The sequence below is a fragment of the Cinclus cinclus genome, chromosome 11 (assembly GCF_963662255.1).
Source record: "Cinclus cinclus chromosome 11, bCinCin1.1, whole genome shotgun sequence".
In the NCBI taxonomy this organism is placed as follows: domain Eukaryota; kingdom Metazoa; phylum Chordata; class Aves; order Passeriformes; family Cinclidae; genus Cinclus; species Cinclus cinclus.
In genome coordinates this window covers 19,895,613-19,901,612 of record NC_085056.1, presented here as the reverse complement: position 1 = coordinate 19,901,612, position 6,000 = coordinate 19,895,613, and positions in this window count along the sequence as shown.

Below are 6,000 nucleotides of genomic sequence, written 5' to 3'. Positions count from 1 at the left end.
TGCATTTCTTTACAGCAAGGGTGTGACTGCAGCCACAGCAGTCTAGTCCAGGATTCCCTCAAGCCCATGTTTCTGTGCTCAGCAGCAAGACAAGGGGGTGGCTGCTGGAGAGCTGGGATGCTTTCCAGGAGACCCCTTTACTGCATGGCTGGCCCAGACCTAGTTGCCTGCTCCTTCTCCTTGTGCCTTAAAGCCAGGATGGACCTTCTCAATTCAGATAAGATTTTGATTCCTTCAGCAGCTCTGCTGATGCAGCTCAGGCCAATCCACTGCTGACACTACAGAATAAACTTCTTGACTCAAGGCTCTCCCAACAGAAAGGCACCACCACATCCCTCCTCTTCAGACCCCACTGGAGGAGTCCAGGGCTGCTCACCTGGCCATCCGGGAGGGGCTGCTGGTCCGCATCGCAGAGCAGAAACGGCTGCTCCAAGTCCAGCATAAGGTCGAGTGGCAGCAAGCAGGTGTTCTTTAAAGCCAAAGGCTTGTACTGCAGAGTCAGGACATCATCACTGGGTTTCTATGGAAACGGGAGACAAGGAAAAAGAAGCCTCAGCTAGCCACAGACCTCCTTCTGCTTCTGCTGCATCTCACAATTTTCAGCCCCAGAAGTGCATACATCCCTATTTACCCTTTCTATTTGTTTCTACCCTTCCAGGACATTTGTCTTTAAAGCAGATGCTTTTCATGTTTAGAACCACAGCATTCCCTGGGGGACAGGGAAACACTCCCACACATGGATGAGGGAATAGCCCCCTGAGAGGAGGCAATTGCTTAAACAAGATCTAAATCACAAAAGTCAATCCAGACCATTTGTCTCCAGTTTTGTCTCTCTGTTGGGCAGAACAGCAGTAGATGGTCATCACTCACATACAGACATTTCTTACAACCTTAATGGCTCTAGCAGCCTCATCAAAGCAGTTCATCTGCAACATGTGTCCTGCAGCCCCTGCTACAGGGACACAGTGTCTGGTCTCAAAGCTATGAGCAGCCTAGGCTCCTCCTTCCTCTCTATCCATTGTGATGGGCTTCCTGCACGGTTTGCAGAAACCAGAGGGTTTGGGAAACTAGTTCTGCATGTACTGATATCAGGCAGGTGCTGTGCCATGGCATGCAATGAATCAGTTTGTGTGTGTGGCATCAAGCAGAAGCCAGGCAGAATCAGGGAGAGCTGAAAAGCTTCTAGTTACACCTGAACTGCCTGTTCCAGGGATTCTGTACTTCAGTGGAAGCCTAGGAATTGGAAGAGAGGCCTGAAACTACAGACACCAAATAAGGAAACATCCTCTCTTTTTCAGACAACTGGCGGGAGAGGAGAAGATGATGCTGGAGTTGGGATCCAGAGACTAAAGGACACCTGCTCTGCCTCAGTGTTATCATCGCTGCAGCTGCAGGATGTCTGGGGGTCCTTTGAAGCAGGTGAGGCTCAGGGAAATGCACAGAGCTATACCATATAGCTATATCATAAAGCATCCATGCCAACAGCAGAGAAGGCAAAGAGACACAGGAGATGGTGGGTTTTTCCTTGTCAGCCTGAGGAATTCACAGGAATCTCCATTTTTCCCAGCCTCCCTACAGCATCGGGGTACAGACATCCCTGTGCCTTAGAGGATCCAGAAAAACCTCCCTTTACACTGAGCAGAGAGACTGGCATTTCTCTGGAAGTGGCCACAATCCCCCTTGGCAGTGAAGCTGTAACTGCAATTTTACACTGGGGAAGTTAAATACCACTCTCATCCCTAAAAGCATCTTCACTCACTTCACAAAGTGCCTCAGGAAGGGTAAAGAGTGGCTTTAACACATGCACACAGCCCCCCTCAGCCATGCTGTTAAATGTCAGGATGCAATCCAGAAACTTACCTTCTCCACCCAGAAAGAGAATTGTCTGGCTGATATTTCGATGGAGGGATCAATAAACTTGCAGGTAATGGTTGTTTCCATTATCTTCTCTGTCCTGCTGGCTGTCCCAGTGACAGCTTCACACATCACATAATCCTGCACCTCCTGCATGCAAGGGTCTCTTGTCACTGCTGGGTGGTGGCAGAGCATCCAGACAATGCCCTGCCCTGGCTCAGCACCCACCACCCACCACAGGCCCTATTGTTGCCTTAGAGTTATGGCCACTGTGCCTTTTTCTTCCTGTGAGGCAGCTTCTTTATTCTCCACTCAATTGTCCCTAACAGTGCACCCAAAAACCACAAAAGGCACCTGGGAGAAACTCCATCCCTTCACACAGCTTATGTTTTATTCCGTTCTTACCCCAGATAAACCGCTTGGCACTTTTTTAATTCACTTCCTTTCTGGGCTTCTAGTCTAAATTATCTCTCTGCTCTTCTTTGCTGACTAAGCATGAAACACGGTTTGCCTCAAAAGAGCAACATTTCCATCCACCCCTACTTTGGGATCAGCACTGGGTTTTGGTAGCTGTGCCTGCAAAGGCCTATGGGAGGGAGGCACCTGTCACCATAACCTTAGAGGGGTGCTTCTCCTTGCCTGCTTCTGCTTCTGCAGGACTGCAGCATATGGCCCTAGTGGCAGGCCCCTGGGCCTCCACACCCCTTCCCTTCCCTTCCCTTCCCTTCCCTTCCCTTCCCTTCCCTTCCCTTCCCTTCCCTTCCCTTCCCTTCCCTTCCCTTCCCTTCCCTTCCCTTCCCTTCCCTTCCCTTCCCTTCCCTTCCCTTCCCTTCCCTTCCCTTCCCTTCCCTTCCCTTCCCACACCTTCCCACACCTTCCCACACCTTCCCACACCTTCCCACACCTTCCCACACCTTCCCACACCTTCCCACACCTTCCCTTCCCACACCTTCCCACACCTTCCCACACCTTCCCTTCACCTTCCCTTCCCACACCTTCCCACACCTTCCCTGCCCACACCTTCCCTTCCCTTCCCTATTCCAGCATGTGTTAGTAGTAGAGGAAAGTAATGACTGAAGGAGGGGTGAAATGCCACAGATATTTTTCTCCCTTCGTTTCAAATTAATACATCTTACATATAACAATAATTAATTGTGTTACTGGGCTGCCAGGTTAGTGTCCTCTAATTTAATCCACTGACAATCTGGTTTTCTTTTCAAATGTGAAGGATAACTTAATTTTTTTAACCTTTCAGGACATTATTGAGACTGGTAGAATGTGGACACCCTGAGAGGCGTTCCCTAGTTAGGGAGACCCAAGAGGCTTCTCTAGACGCTGCTCTGTTATGCCAATGTAGCCCTGTTTTGTTCCCTCAGTCAGCCCTGTGCCCCCTCCCTGTCCCTCCGTCTTTCAGTCACTCCCACACTGTTTCCCCATCGGCTCCCATACCCAAACTCCACCTTTGTGCCACCCCTATGTCCCCTGATAATTGATCTCTGATGCTCTCCCTGCCCCGACCACCCATATGCTTGAACCTAGACCCTCACCATGAGGCTTTTGCCTTGCCTTTGACCCTGGAGTATCCACGTGTGTGGCTGAAATAAACATCTCTGTGGAACCCATTCAAAGGCCCTTGCCACCTCTTTACCTTCCACCATATTAACAGCTAGCCAGGCTACAACAGTGGAACAATGAAAGCATTGCTTTCAAAAATAAAACACAAGGAACCAAGGATGGTAGAAGTTGTAAGGTGCAAGGATATAGCCACTCACTAACATATTCAAATCATCTGGGTGAATACTCAGTGTATGCTGACAGGTGCTTGTTTAACTTCAAGTTTGGGGGGGAGGAAGCAAATGCAGGATGTGATCCTTATGCAGCTGCTTAAAAATTAAGTTGCTTAAACTGGGAAATTCACCCATGCACCACCATCTCCACTGCTCAAATTAATAAAAAAAGGTTTTATGGCTCTTCTGTGTAGTCCATGATGTCTGATGGATTCCCTGTTTCTTACTTCATGTTTCAAGGAAATTCATCCCTTCCATAGATTTTCTAATGACAAGACCCCGGATATTTTTTAATATCCTTAACTGTAGAAGTTTCCAGAATTTAAGTGTCTGTCAGCACTTGGAAGTTGACGTCAAGTAGCATTCTAGATCTACTTTTAGTAGATCACTAAAACAAAATTTTGTGGAATATCCCTGAGTCTGTCAAGTAACTACAATGCTTTAGAAAAAAACATTGCTTTATGCAGCAGTTATTCAGACAGTACTTCTAGTGACTGTCCAGGAGGTTCTCAGTTTCTTCTGAAGTGCACAGGCAAACCAAGAATAGAAATTATTTTGCAGAAGAAATTGTCCTTTTCTCCCTCCCTTCCTCCCTACCCACTGAAATCATTACCAGTCATTTGGACATGCTTCCCCCTCTGTGCTATTCTAGTGTCCTGGGGCATTGCTACATGGAAGGGAAGTGATCTGAGACACAGGACTGGAGGGAACTGGAGGGAACAACGTAGAGCCACTTGGATATAGAGAATGGACTTAGATCAGAGCCTTTGCTTCTCCCTCCACTCCAAGGCTGAGCACTACTTCCTTCTCTGCAATAATCTCCCTGTTTTGACTTAAAAGCATGATTCTAGAAGCCTATGGGGAGGCGTGGCAGAAGGGAAGTCTACAGCTTAGAGCAAGAGGTATTTTAATAACCAACCTGCTCTGCTCTGCCTTACAGCCAGCTTGTTTAAAGGATATGTCAGGGTCCAGGTTACACACAAGACTGTAAGTATTGTGTTTTTCTAGTATCTTTTTTCTGTATTTTCCCAAACACAGTCTTACAATTTCATTTCAGGCAGCACATCTGACAACTGGCACATAAGTTTAATGAAGGCCAAGAGAAATGGGGAGAAAGGACATAAAAACCTGTGAACTAATGACCAGCTATTCCATCCTGAGACACCTCATGACCACCTTCTTTTTTTCCTCTGCTTGGCCTGAGCGCAGCTGTAGCTATTTGATATACAAATTTAACTATTTAGATAGCAGAAACAGAATCAAACCTTATCTCTTTTGCTTTGCTTTGACCCTCAAGGGCATATGTTTTGATTCTGCATTATTAAACCTGCCTTATTCCCAAACTGAAAAGTCCTACTCAATCACAGTTCATCTACCGTCACTCAAGTAAAATCTCGCTCCTTGTCTCCTCTCCTAGTTCTAACTCATAACTAGGTTTTAAACAACTACTTTGTTAATAAAAATCATTCATTTAGCACCTTAATTATCTCACTGAGTAAAGGGAATAGTTCAAATTCTAACCTCTGCCATCAGTTCACAGCTCAGATTCTTAAGGAAGCATCCTGAAAGAGATGATGCCTATTACTCTTAGCTCGAGTATGTGTTGAATAGAAACTGTGCACTTAAAAGCTACTTACACCACTGAAGTATAAAAAGAACTGTATTTTCTTACAGATACAGGCTTTGAAATTCCAGATAAATTTGTGGTTGGGTATGCTCTTGACTATAATGAATACTTCAGAGATCTAGATGGAAGTACATGCACATTCCTCCACTGCCAGGTGCCAGGTACCTACCTACCACAGGTACCCAGGGAGAATATTTGCTTCTACTCAGAGCTTTTCAACAATTAAAAACCCTTCAATCCCAGCTAGAAACTTCCACTGAAAGAGCAAAACCACTTTTAAAGTGACGAGTTGGTAATGCAATGTAGGTGCATAAGAAATGTTTGTGCTTCACCTTTTTCTAATTCTACTGCACAAGTCTCATGGCTCAGCTATGCTGCAGGACATTCGGAGCGCCCAGGCTGTTGAGCAGCATACAGTCTGCAGCCCCATCTGAAAAGAAAATAACTTGTAATGTGACTTTAACTGGATGTTTGTCTGTCTTAGTTCAATCCCATGTTGCTCTTCTGTCACCAGTCTTTAAAGCAGCCACGCAGGAGCTCCGTGTGAAGGTTTTCTGTACACTGAGGGATAACACGGCTGTAAGATCCTTCTTCCCTTGTTCCATTACAGCTTCCTTAGGCTGCACAGAGTAGTAGACCCGGAAACATCCTAAATTAATAGGCTTGATGGGTTTTCTTCCCCCTCCTTTGTTTTCAAAAGTACTTCTAAAATTCTGGGGAACTTGGAAAGTG